Below are 14,981 nucleotides of genomic sequence, written 5' to 3'. Positions count from 1 at the left end.
CCTCTTTGGTATAGCTGGTTGTACAGGGGCAATACCAGAACTTAGGACTACACAAGAGTTGTTGTCTTCAGCTACTTCTTCAATTGATGGCATTGCAGAACCACCAATCTTAAGCTTGACAGAAGCAGGTCTTGCCTTCTTTGCAGATTCTTCAACCTTCAGATATTCTTCTTTGGTCATTTTCCTCTTAACACTCCTGCTTTTTGCCAGAGGCACAGTACCACCATACATTTCCTCAGGTACCTCATCCAACCTGATGACCTCTTTGGTTGCCACATAGTGTTCCTTGATGTACCTCATCTGTACTTCAATAGGATCATGTTTGCAGATGGGTGGAAAATCCCTCATAAGATCAGACACGACATGAGATTCACTTAGATCAGTTCTAAGTTTGGTGACCTTGCTGATCAGCTTCATGTTCTTGAGAGTTTGAGCATTTATGAATGCTCCAGTTTTTGTATCCAGCATCTGATCTGTGTAGCCTTGAGCTCTGCTTAAACTGTCCAAGACACCTCCTTGATAGAATATCTCTGATAAGAGTCTTCCATAAGGAACCCAGGGCCTTGGTTTATCCTGCAGCTGACTCTGTTTCAGACACTCTACCAAGTACTTGAACATGTATTTGGGCACATTTACCTTTTCCTTCTTGATGAGGTGCTGGAGAAAGACCTTCTGAGCCAAATTTGGTTTCTCATTATCACCACATGGAAACAAATCCTCATTCTGAATCTTCAGAAGCATTTTGGTTTCCATGTTTAATTCAGCATATTTCTTCTCCTTTTCAGAATTGTATATAACCAAGTTAGCTCTTTCCTTCCAAATGCGTTGTTCAACAGCACTTGAAAGATCAATTCCAAAGTAATATCCAGACGCTTCAACCTTAAGAACAGCTTCTATTTGCCATTGAGTAATTCTTACTGGAATACCGCAGATACTTGATCTGATTTCATCCTCAACAAACGGCGCAAGACCCATTTCTTCTCTTGTTTTCCCTTCTAATTCAGGATACATTAACACCATCTGACTTTCCTCAGCTAGGGATGCCGCTCTATTGTAAAATTTTGCTCTTACCCAGAAGTGTCTAACCAAAGCTTCGTATGTTGGTCCATTCAACATTTTGAAGTAATGCATGAGTCCTTGCTCTTCAAAGTAGCTTCTGATCCAACACTTATGAAAACTCAGAGAATCAAAATCCACTGGATTCTCTATCTGAACTTGTAAATCCCATTCTTCCAATTTCATGCTTCTTCCTCTGTAGTCATATTCCGGGACCATTCGTGAAGTAGATACTGAATCTTCTTGTTGCGAACTTGATGATGCCATTTGATGATAGACGAAGATTTGAAGAAGATGAAGATTTTAGGGTTCTAAGGTTGAGAGAATGCGCTTACTTCGCAAGAAGTTTGAGAGCAAATGTGTTTGTTGTGAGTGAGTAGTGTGTGAATTGACAAAGTGTTAAAAGCAAAACGATTGCAATTCAAAAGTGACAAACAAACATAACATTAATGATAAAATTGGGGGCGCGTGAAAATTACTTTCAAAGCTAAAATCATCATTGCCCTTTTAGTTATACACCAACACATACAGGCCACGTAAGAAGTTCACAGAGTAACTACCAAGTTAGTGGGCCAGAAGTTACTTTTTAAAAGGTAACTTCCAACGTTTCCACTAATTCAACTATTCAGAAGCAACAAATCCAGCTTCTGGACTTCAGATGCTGACGTCATCATCAGAAGCGAGTTTTCCTTAGAACCTCAATAAAGAGCTTCTGATGGACTACCGCTTCTGAACTAACTTCAGAACCTAAAATCCTATTCAGGAGCAAGCAAGCATTTAATCAGATACAAAGTGCATGTTCAAATTTTTCTTTATAAAATCAAATCTTTCAACAGCTAAAGGCTTAGTAAATATATCAGCCCATTGATTTTCAGTATCAATGAATTGTATATCTAAAATTCCTTTTTGAACATAATCTCTGATAAAATGGTGTTTGATTTCAATGTGCTTAGCTCTTGAATGCAAAATTGGATTTTTAGATAAACAAATAGCAGCAGTATTATCACAATAAATGGGAATACTGTTAGCAGTTATCTGATAATCTTCCAACTGATGTTTCATCCAAAGTAGTTGTGTACAACAACTTGCAGCTGAAATGTATTCTGCTTCTGCTGTAGACATAGCAATAGTTGTTTGTCTTTTGCTAGCCCAGGATATAAGATTATCACCCAGAAATTGACAGTTGCCACTGGTTGACTTTCTTTCAATCCTATCACCAGCATAATCAGCATCACAGAATCCAATTAGCTTATAATCTAAGGATTTCCTATAAAGGAGTCCAAGATTAGTTGTTCCCTTCAAATACCTGAAGATTCTCTTGACAGCAGTCATATGAGATTCTCTAGGATCTGATTGGAATCTTGCACACAAGCATACACTGAATAAAATATCTGGCCTAGATGCAGTGAGGTATAACAAAGAACCAATCATACCTCTATACAGCTTCTGATCTACTTTAGCTCCTTCATCTTCTTTGCTTAAGGTGCACGTAGGGTGCATTGGAGTGTTCATCACTTTACAATCTTCAAGTTTGAACTTCTTCAGAAGCTCCTTTGTGTACTTTGATTGATGAAAATAGACTCCATCTTTGCATTGATTGATTTGAATGCCAAGGAAGAACTTCAGCTCTCCCATCATGCTCATTTCAAATTCATCCTGCATTAACTCAGAAAATTCCTTGCAAAGAGATGCATTAGTAGAACCAAATATTATATCATCAACATATATTTGCACAACAAGAATATCCTTCCCAAGGGTCCTTCTGAAGAGTGTAGTATCAACCTGTCCTCTCTACAACCCCATTTTGTTGTGGTGTTCTAGGAGAAGAGAATTCATGGAAAATTCCATGTTTTTCACAAAGCTTCAAATGGCTCATTTTCAAATTCTCCACCATGATCACTTCTGACTTTCAAAATTTTTGATTCTTTTTCAGATTGAATTTGAGTGCAGAAGCTACTGAATACATCACACGCAACATCTTTATTCTTTATGAATTTCACCCAAGTCCATCTGCTGTAATCATCAACAATGACTAATCCATATTTACTTCCATATAAGGATGCAGTACTCACTGGTCCAAATAAATCAATATGGAGTAATTCTAAAGGTCTTGAGGTTGAAACAATGTCTTTGGTTTTAAAAGATGATTTCACAATTTTCCCTCTCTGACATGCACCACAGAGTGCATCTGAATGATAGTCAATGTCTGGTAGCCCTTTCACAAGTTGTAACTTACTAAGCTTAGATATTAACCTCCAGTTAGCATGTCCCAACCTTCTGTGCCACATCCATTTCTTATCATTCACTGATAGTAGGCAAACCACCTTCTGATCAGCCAGTTCAGAAAAATTGATTTTATAGACATTGTCAACTCTCTTTCCCTTGAACACAATGGATTTGTCTTCCTTGTTGATTACTGTACAGTTGGGTTTTTCAAAAAACACATCATAACCATTATCACAAAATTGACTAATGCTCAAAAGGTTATGTTCAAGACCATCTACCAACCATACATTATTAATTGAGGTAGAGGAATTACCAATAGTTCCTGTACCTATGATCTTGCCTGACTGGTTGCCTCCAAATTTCACATTTCCTCCCTCTTTCATTGTTAGGCTGAGGAACATGGACTTGTCTCCTGTCATGTGTCTTGAGCAACCGCTGTCTAGGTACCATGATCTTTGCTTTGGCACTGCTTTTAGACATACCTGCATCATTGACATTTTTAGATTTAGGTACCCATTGTTCTATGGGTCCTGGAAGGTTAGTACTTAAGGCTTTACTCTTCACTTCTTGTACCTTGTGCTGTGAGTTGGGTTGCTTCTGATTAACCATCACCTTAGGTTTTGGTACTTCAGAAGCAGTAACTGTCTTCTTCTGAAACTTAGACTTCAGAACCCCAGATTTTGGTTTCACCAGACTCTGAGGAATAGGTTCTGATCTTTTCAGGATCCTGACCTTTGAAGTCTTGGAATCAGATTTGATCATAGCCTTTGACTTAGAGTTCTTTGGCTTTGAAGTAATCTTAGCCTTAGGACTAGAAGCTTCAGGTTCTGATTGAACAACAGTTTCCAACTCAGCCCCTTCTGGTACAAAGAATGTTTTCAGACCTTCCTTGATGCATTCACAACAAGATTTTAGATTGGTTTTCTCAAGTTTCACTTCTGGAAAACCAATTCCTCTGCCATTGTTCTTGTAAATGCTATAAATCATAGAAGCTACTCTGCTTCTGTCAATGCCAGATATAATAAAATCTTCAAGAGCAATTTCATGGTTACTTAAAGGTTTTCCATTACACTTTTCTTGTAGCTTCTGACATAAGAACCTGAGCTGATCTTCATATGTTTTACACATGAAGTCAAAGCCCCTAAGTCCTTGTTCAGAAGCTTTCAGATCCAATAGAGTTGATTTTTGCTGTTGTACCAAATCAGCATATTTTTCTTTTAAATCCTTCAACTCATTGGTTCTTACTTCAAAATGTGTAAGAAGTTCTTTAAGTGACTCAACAAGTTCTTCTCTGGGAATTTTGGAATATACCTCGTTTTCATCTTCTGAGTCTGAATCTGATCCAGCTTCTGAAGTTGCTGTTGCTACCAACCCAACAGCTACCTTTGCATCTTCATCAGCTTCCTCTTTATCAGATCCAGATTCACTACCCAAATCATCCCAGGTTGCCATTAAACTCTGCTTAATCTGCTTCTTGAGTTTGCTTGGTTTGAATGTAGACCTCTTTGACTTGTCCTTTGACTTTTCTCTTTGAAGATCAAGGCATTCAGCAATGAAGTGTCCAGGCTTCTTACAGTTGAAGCATCCCTTCTGATCTTCTTTCTTTGAGCTTCTGGAGTTACCCCTTCTGGAGAGAAACTTTCTGTTCTTCTTGGCCAGATATTGAAGTCTGTTTGAGAGCATGGCCATTTCAGCAGCATCTGGTTCAGAATCTGAACTTGACTGTTCTTCCTCTTCAGATTCAACTACTTTGAGAGCTTTTGATGACTTGCCTTTGGATGGAAGAGCTATTGATTTACTCTTCTTAGTAGACTCATGTTCATTAAGACTTAACTCTTGAACTTTGAGAGAACTAACAAGATCTTCGACACTTAAAGTGTTTAAATCTTTAGCTTCCTCAATGGCAGTCACCTTTGGTCTCCATCTGGCAGGTAAGCTTCTGAGTATCTTGCTTACATGATCAGAAGCAACATAGCTCTTCTTTAGAATCTGTAGCCCAGAAACTAAGGTTTGAAACCTTGAGTACATCTCCTCAATAGTTTCATCATCCTTCATCTTGAATAACTCATACTGATGTACAAGCAGGAGAGCCTTTGCTTCTTTGACCTTCTTGCTCCCTTCATAATTTGAACAGAGAGAAGCAAACATAGCTTTAGCAGTGGATTTGTCACTCATCTTCATATACTCTGCTTTGGGTATGGCAGTGACAAGAGCTCCTCTGATAATATGATGCTTCTTGTAGAGTTTCCTCAGTTCTGGAGTATGTTTCTTTCTATCCACAGCAGCTCCTTCTTCATCAAGGACTAAATCACCAACACCATCTTCCAGAATATCCCATAATTCTTCATCTAGGCTCATGATGTAACTGTAAAAGTTGGTCTTCCACCAAGAGAACTCTTCAGCATCTCCATTGAACTTTGGAACTTTTCCAACACTGGTTTTCTTACTATCACTATAATCATGTGAGACATTTTTATAGCTAGTATCACCAGGACCAGTAGGAGGAGGAGTAGACATGTTTTTCTCAGATCTTTGACTGTTGCACGGTTAAGTGTTACACAACAGACCAAGGCTCTAGATACCAATTGAAGGTGAGAAAAACACAAGAAGGGGGGTTGAATTGTGTTTTGAAAAATTCTTCAATTCTCCTAAAAACTGAACACACTGATCAGAAGCTAAGTGAGACAGCTTCTGAAGTGATAATCAGAATCTAAATGCAGCGGAATAAAACAGAGAGAGAGAAGAAGAACGACACAAAGCAATTATACTGGTTCCTTCCACAATCCGGAAGTAGTCCAGTCCCCCTTGCACTTCCAAGGAGATTTCACTATGAGTAATATCTGATTACAAATGCTCAAGCACACAAGCAAGAGACTTCCTTTGCTCAAGCACACAAGCTAGAGACTTCCTTTGCTCAAGAACACAATCAAGAGACTTCCTGCTCAAGCACAACTGCAAGAGACTTCCTAACTAAACAAAATTACACAGAAAATTGTTTAAGGTTGAACACTTGATATACAATCAGAGGTGCTCACAATACAAATCAGATACAGACTCAATGGACTTAAGAATTTCTAAGATATGACTTTGAGACACAGAAATTCTAAGTGAATGCAGAACAATTTCAGTAGAGGTTTGGCACTTGTAAAAATGTTATGAGTCTTTTGTTCAGCGTTCTTGCATTACCAAATCTTTAGGTCTTCACTCCTTTATATAGAAGTGTGAAAGAGACGTTGTGAAATTGCCAGCACACCAAAGAGTCGTTGTTGAAGCTTGATCTTTCACCAATGATATATTGCTTGATTTGGTTGTTGTCCTATGAAGAACAAATTTGAAATCCATTCCTTATCCAAAGGAACATATATGCAGGCGAAACCGTATTCTGGAGCTGTTTTCTTGTCTTGTAGCGTGGACACAAAACAGAGTAGTGGAGAACGTGGCTGTACAATTCGTACAATAGTACAATGTCAATGCTTTCGTCCAAATTGCAAGCACATGCCTTCAAACACCTTTGAAATGACCTTTGCAATGTTCCACTGATTTTCTGCTGTGTTTTCGAAATCAATAGACAGCTTTTGCAATGTAGATTCTTCAATCTTTGAATGTTTTGCAAATCCAGTTGATCTTCAGCTTCTGGTGAAATGACTTCTGATGAGGCAGCTTCTGATGATGCAGCTTCTGATGAAGCAGCTTCTGCAGCTTCTGATGGTGCAGCTTCTTCAGCTTCTGATGATGTGGCTTCTGGACCTCTTGTCTTCAGAAGCACTATTCTTCAGGAGCAGCTTTACTTCAGGAGCGGTATTTCTTCAGGAGCAGCTTGACTTCAGGAGCGCTTTGCCTTCAGAATCATCTAAGCTTCATTTTCTTTTGCTCTTTATTTGCTCATTCAGAACCAATCAATGATGTAACTTTATAATTATGGTCCTGTACACTTGAACAAATATTAGCTAGTCCAATTTACAATTTTTAATACCTTGTTATTATCAAAACTCTTTAAGGTTCATTGTTAAACACATTTTGTTCCAACACGTGTTGCCCCCAAAATTCCACAAAGCAACTTGAGCGGCCATATGAATGGAAAACAAAGAAACAATGGTATCATAAGTGCCCAAGGAGATTCAAACAACATAAACATCCGAAAAATCCATTTATAATGAAAAGGAAAATGAACGCTTTGGGCATTTATAGGCACCGGCGAACATCAATGGTAACGACACCTGATCGGCCAAACCTTGTACATTATGAATGTATGTTAAATATTTTGTTTTATGTAATCTGGATCTTTTCGGATTATATAATCTGAAAATGGTAAAGCTCGCTTCGGATTATAAAACTCGAACGGTGTAAAAATGAAAGTTTAGAGAACGCGCGAGAAACAAACACGGTGGAAAAAGAATTTCTCAACAAGGAAGGCTTGACAAGATATTGAAGTCGTTGCAAGATAGAACCCGTACACTTTTGACCAGCTTTCACATACTTTGCATGTTTACGACATTTTAGGGGAAAAATATATGAATGAAATCCGATTACATTGGACCAAAAAAGAAAAAAAGAATAAAGTGCATGCTATGAACTTAAATGGGTAAATTGTGATTTTGATCCATGTAATATAGTGATTTCTTGTTTAAGTTATTTGATTCATCTTTTAAAATTTTGTTCCTACAATTCAAGATTTTCATTGTTTTAATCTCTGTAGAGTCATCTTCCCATCCCATTTAAATGACATTGCTAATTGAAAGCCACAAATTTTCTACGGACATTAGAGCCATTGATAGTGATCCACGTCCAATATATTACTAATATTCATATACTTTTTCCGAAGATTAAACAGTGCATATATTAGTATGAATTGACTAAGCTCAAGTGTGAGCCATCACCGAAACCCTAGTTTCTTTTCCTTCATCTATTAAAGAGGGGTGATTTAGGGTTAATTTTTGACCCAGAATCACCCCTCTAAATCGTTTTTCTATTTCCCTTTTATTGAAATAAGTGACTTTCACAGCTATTTCGTTTTTCTTCCGTGATTTCGTCGTCTTAGTGCGATGTTGTGTTGTCTGTCGTCTTTGTGCGGCGTTGTTTGTCTTTCTTGTTTTGTTCAGGTATTCGTTTGGTTCAGATTGTCAGATCAGCTTAGATCCAGTGCAGATCCAATCAATGACTTTGACGTCTTCAACGTTGCAGATCCGGAGACATGGGTATTCCAGAGACATGGATATAGTCATATGTGTAGGCTTTTGCACTTTGCCGTTTTATGCTATTAACATGGATGCTGTGAGTTTGTTTGCAGATTCATCCTTTTTGTTTTTAGCGAATTTGCATTGTATCAATGTGTATGAATGAATATCATTTATTTTTGTAAAAAAAAAAATAAAAATTAGTATGATTGACTAATGGATTGGAATTGAATGCTATGTTGGAGATCTTTCATCAAGTTTATGCACTATCAAGATGTTTTTGTATTTCTTTCGAATGAGTCTAGTGACCAGTTATAAATTGATTTTTTCGCTGCGATTATTAACGTCTTTGATGCAATTTGGTTCAGTACAAATCAATTGTGCGTTCATAATGGGAAATGATTTATCAAGAAAATTTTAAGAAAGTGTATTTGCTAATACCTTTCCTTAATTACACACTATTACCTCCCTTGATTTTCGTCAAATAATAAATTTAATTGGTTGAGACCTTTTCTTGATAAACTCTTGATAAAAACTCTCTAGATAAATAGCGCTCTTACGACTATTGAAATTTGTTTTGATAAAAATTGTCGTTGTATTTAATTGGAATGTGATTCCTTACTTGTGGTGGTAGCTTCTAAGAATGCTCATTCTATTCCATAGGGATTAAAAAACATGCGCGGAAATGCTTTATAATTGTGTTCTTAAATGTAAGTAGTGTGTCTTATTTACACAAAAGGTGATTTTCCTCATAATTTAGCCACATATGATTTTTCATCAAGAAATTACACTTGGTTTACTCTTCCACAATATTAACCATTAGAAATCATGAAAGGTTATAAAATAGCGGACATTTAGTCAATAAAGAATAAATTTTTACGATTGCTAACCTTTTATATGACCTCTTTTCTAAGTGATGAAGGGACAAACAAAATACACTAATTTAGTTAAAAGAATTTTTTTAATGATTCTAAGTTTAGGAAGGACTTTTCAGAACTCCATAAGCGCTAAAAAATATTTAATTTTTGTAAGAAAAACACGATGTTTGTAAATTATAAAAGATAAAGTCATTTTTTATTTGATACGTTTATAGGGGGAAATATGGCTAATATTATCAAGTTTGTTTATGTTATAATTATTGTACTCTTCATATTTTTCAGTGGAAAGAACACTGACGGTAAACCATGTTCTATATCATTTTCAAATTATCTTCTTTACTTCGCACATAATATTTTATCTCATTTTAGTAACATACTTTTATTCACATTTTTCGTCACAGCAAAGAATATATGCATTGATGATGTTCATTGTCAAAAATATAAGTGCTTGCCTGGTTTATATCCAACGTGTATAAAAGGCTGGTGTGAATGCAAGTGATTAAATTATAACATATGAGTACCAAACCTAAGGGTGTACACAAACATCCTCTTAAATGTTTCATTAGGTGTCATCTGGTTATTGTGTTGGCAACCAATAATTATCTTTTTCTTTCTCTGATTTCATGAACCATGTTGTTATGTATTTGTACTTAAATATAATGGCAATGAAATGAAATAAGTCAGTAAATGTTATTATCTTTATAGGATTCTTGTTTCTTTGAGTTGAGAGAAATCGCCATGTCCTATAATTTTGGCATATCATATTTTCTTTCTAACCCTACCTCATATCAGAATATAGATGTTGTAGCCGTTTTATGATCCGAATTAGTTTTATTTTGATCTCTATTATCAATTGATTTGTGTCTCAACGAATTTCAATTCTCTTTTTTTTTTCTCCATCATACCATAACTATAGAAAACCTTGGTACTGTCTCAGTATGGTATACAAGAGAATATATTTTTTCTAGTTTCTTTACTTCATCAAATACCCTTTTATGGGTAATGACATGTCATCTTACGTTATTCTTGGCATGTTTTTCAATCATTTTCAGTAGGTTTTACATCCAGAATAGAGGGGTATTAGAGCAATTGCTTATGATTTCGGGACATTTGTAATGTTTTCTATATTTGAGTCTCTAATCATATTCTTCCGAAACATAGCAATTTTTGGGTGTTTTAATGTAATTAACGAAGAAATCATGCAAACCGGCAAAGCAAGACATCTGAAGATTTGTGAAGATTTTGGGAAGATCAAAGAATGAAGATTCAAGAGGCCTCAAAAGACATTACATAGGGAGAAATTTTGTTCCCAAGTTCGAAGACATCTTATGAAGCAAACACCCAAAAGACGAAGAAACAGGCGTTTCAGCATTCAGACTGCACTCACATGCGTCTGGCACACATTTCTGGGTGCCTAACACATGCTCATGCGCCTGGTGCATGGTTCAAGGTGCCTGGCACCTGAAACTCCTCTCACATGCGCCTAGTGCGTGCTCCTGGTGCCTAGCACCTCTGTCTTGCGGGTACGTAAAAACTAAATTTTGTTACTTTTTTGTGGAAAAATGCTGGTTTTTGAGCCGAACTTCAGGTGGAAACTTTCCTTATAAATACCACACCTCTCATTCATAATTTCTCATTCAGAACCAAGCGGTTTGCTTAAAGGGAGGAGTTTCTCTCCTCACTCCATGTTTCTCTAGGGTATGTTTTATTTTTTTGGTAATTTGTCTTTAGTTACCATGTGCAACTAAATCTTTTTAGGCTAGGGTTCTAAGATGAACCTCTATTATGGTTGTTGGATAATTTATTTAATTTAAAGTCTTTATTCAGTTATTTTCTTTACGCTATTTAATTTTACTGTCGTGTGTAAGATGTGTCTTGTCTGAAGCATAACCCTGATACATAGGCACTTAGGGAGGTGACATACCTATTATTGATGTATATTTGTCTTAAACAGAAACTAACTAATAAGTAACTAGGGAAAAAAGCTATATAGCGGAACCCTGAGATAAAAGTACTTCGGGAGGTGACATTACTTAATATTGGTGCAAAACAACTCCAATCAGGAAGTAACTAGTTAGTAACTTGGAAAACATGTGACTTCACAACTTAGATCAACCCAATAACTTCATTGTCCTCGAAGCTTATAGGGTAGATGCTGATAAAGCTGCCCGTTTGTAGAAATACCAAGAGAGAGTGTGTGCTATGTACTTCCAAGATTCATACATGAGGGAACCTTTATGAGCATTGGGTCCACAACATTGGGAATTTAGGAACTTTAATTAAATTTTATATTCAACTCTGAGAAAGTAAGACCCCACACGTACCAACCAGATGGATCAATTGTTGCAACTCGACAGCTAGAGGGGAATGAACCCATATCTTTGAGAGAATAAGGCCCCACACATACATACCTGTGTGATTAGCAGGTGCAACTCGACAGCTGATGGATAGTAAAACCCCATGAACTCATCACTTAGATAAATAACGATAAATATCATGAATAAGACTTGATTGTTATGTAATTCCAACAATTAAATAGAGGGGATTCTAAGAATCCTAACCGCCGCTAATATTTTGATATCAAAACAGGAAAACCTTGCTTTGTTGCAAACAAATTAGATTCCAAATCTCTAAACCGTTATCTTTTATTTATTTTAATTGTTCTCAAATAAGTAACATAAATTGTTTGGTTGAAACTACAATCCTTATGGATACGATACTCTACTTATTATTTTATTACATGGTAAATGATTTGGTACACTTGCCTAAATCCGACCATCAAGTTTTATTGCCTTTAGGTTTGGTTGAGAATCGGCTAGTTTTGTATTTTTTTTTTTTGAGAGAATCGTCTAGTTTTGTATATTGTGTTAAGAATTATTGATAATTGATTGTATTAAGATTTGACAATTGAATCTCTCAATTCAATAGTAAATCTTATTGTATTATTCATTACTTTAATTTTTGTTATCGTTATCAAGCACGAATTCAATTAGTTAAACTCGTTTTCAAACGTGCTTTTGCTAAACTCTCAATATTTTTTTAAAACGCTATTTACCCCCTCCCTCTAGCGTATAGAGCTTGCCATATAGACCAACAATTATAACTTACCTTAGGTAAAAGGTGGTTATATTTGGAAAAGTATAGTTAGAATGGAGTTAGGTTTCTACTGCTTGTTTCTTTTTTTCTTCAGCATTTCAACTTTTACCAAGCAATTTTGCCTTAATCAATTCCAAATGGGTGTAAAGGGAATCGTAAATTTTTGTGCCGGGAGCAATTTTTGAATTTTTGCAGTTTTTTTCCTTCATTTTTTCCTTTTTTTTTTTTGAGAAACTTATTTTTGACGTTTGTCTCATGTTTCTTTTATTCTCTTTTACCCAACCCTGAACTTAGAATTTTGTTAGTTCTAGAAGCAAATCTAAATTTAATTTCAGTCTTATGAGAACATTTCAATTCATCTACCTAACTCCATTAAGGCACTACTAGAAAAAGCAAAATTAGAGAGGAAAATTAGCAACGGAAAAAGTAAAACCCCTCACTAAATTCCACGGCGCAAAATGTAGTAACAGAATTAGAGATAGATTTCACGTTTTTCCTCAAAATTTCCCTCACTAATTTTTTTTGTTCAGTAAAGTAAAAAATTTAAAAATAAAATTAAGGTCTATATCAGTTTATATTTTTGATTTATCACCGAAACAAAGGGATATGAATGAAAGCTCAAACTTGACTTAGCAAAGATATTATAATTCAAGGGGTGGCTTGAACAAGGCTATAGTTATAAAAAAAAATTGTGTTAATGTGTGTATGTACAACTATTTTTTTTTTGACAAAAACAAAACCGTATTCATTCATTCAAATTGATATAGTATATCAGATACAAACATCGCTAAAAATGTAAAGGGTGAATCTACGAACAAACTCACAACACCAAAGTTAATAGCATACAACGACAAAATGCCTACAAATAAGATGATAAAATCTAAGTCACCGAAATATTCATGCTTCCGGATCTGCAACGTTGATGCCTGAATCATTGATTGAATTTGTAATTGATTGATGTCGATCTTTCAATAGGAACCAATCGAACACTACGACAGACGCAAAATCAAACGCTACACAAGACGACAAACAACACAATGTTGCACTTAGACGACGAAATCACAAAAAACACAAAAGGAAAAACTTGATATATGTGAAAACCATTTATTTAGATTGAAAGAAAAGGGGAAACAAGATGTAGAGGGGTGATTGTAGGTCAAAAAATGACATAAAATCACCCATCCTCAATGAACGAAGGAGAAAGAAAATTTCGAGAGAAATTGAAGTTTCTCTTACTAGAAAAAAACTAGAGTCATTAAATAGGTAAAATAGTTACAGAAATGATAAATGGACACAAAAATCCAAACATAATACAGACACCATAGTATAATTATACGGTATTTTCTTCCATTTCTGACACTGTTACTTTATACTCCATTCTTTTTTTTTTGTTTTCTTTCTCATTTCCCTTTCCCTGCGACTCCTCCACTTATCTCTTTCGCACCACCACCGTCTCTGCATCTCGGTGGCCACCCATTATCCTCTGCCCTGCGAGATCAACTCGGTCTCTCCCTCCTCGTTTCTCAGTTCCATCTCTCTCACAACATTTACTCTTGCCGCCATGGTGGCGGTGTCAATGTCGCCGGCGATGGAGGTCCAGAACGGAACATGATGTCTCAGACGACGGCTGAACGGATCTCCGTCGACGAGTGGGAGATGAGGATGCCGTCGGTGGTGGGAGATCTAGATCCGAGAGAGAAGAGAGTAATGGTTGTTGGTGTTGGACGGAGGAGAGGAGGATGATGGAGACGAAGAGAGAAATACGGGACGGAGGTGAGAGAGGATGGTGGAGGAAAAGAGGTGAAAAAGAGGGGTTTGATGGTGGCTAGTGTTGAGGAGGATGGCAGAATAAAGTTCTGCAACGTAGAGAAGAAAGGAAGAAGAGGGGTGTGATGTATTTACAACAATGCCCTGCTTTAAGGTTGAAAAGTCCAAATTGCCTATGGTGTCTGTATTGTGTTTGTTTTCCTGTGTTTAGTTATCATTCCTGAAATAGTTAAGGGGTTCCACATGTACAACTAATAAGCATGTAAAAATAAGTGTAATTTCAGAAAATGAACACGTGGATGGAATCATTCCTCAAGAAGCAAAAAGTAGACCATGAAAGTAGAGTATAACATATATTCAAATAGTATATATCACTTAAATTTAAAAAATTTCTCGACAACAAAATTTAAAAATAAAATGCTTCTTTAAAATATAGGAAAATTACCCATTGGATTGACTTGTGGAGTAACGTGTCCTTTAATACGCGCCTTTTCATCAATCAAATCATACACCATTAGCAATCAAAATATACTCCCTCCGTCCTAAATTATAAAAAAAAAAAAAAACTCATTTTCCATGTCCCAAATTATAAGAAAAAAGACCAATTTTTATCATATTTAATTATATTGTTTCAAAAAATTATATTTTTCAAAGAAAAATTAAATGCAAAGTGCATTCAATTTGCCCTTTCTTTCATTTTTTCACTAACCAATAACCAATGAAAATTGTTTTTACATCATCCTATAAAACTTATTTCAAGGATAACACAAGAAACTATGTTGCA

General features: G+C 35.9%; 1 long non-coding RNA gene across 1 annotated transcript; it reads left to right on the top strand.

Moving 5' to 3' along the window:
* The first annotated feature begins 8,645 nt into the window (after positions 1–8,645).
* Positions 8,646–10,036, top strand: LOC146905341 (uncharacterized). Its single transcript, XR_015018209.1, has 2 exons — positions 8,646–9,633; positions 9,736–10,036. It is a non-coding gene; the product is annotated as an uncharacterized LOC146905341 (long non-coding RNA).
* The last annotated feature ends 4,945 nt before the right edge of the window (positions 10,037–14,981 follow it).

This window comes from Medicago sativa, chromosome 7 (genome assembly GCF_051527215.1).
Source record: "Medicago sativa cultivar Bolivia chromosome 7, Bolivia_mono, whole genome shotgun sequence".
Taxonomy (NCBI): Eukaryota; Viridiplantae; Streptophyta; class Magnoliopsida; order Fabales; family Fabaceae; genus Medicago; species Medicago sativa.
Note: the sequence above shows the minus strand (reverse complement) of the source record. Positions and strands in the feature narration are given on the sequence as shown.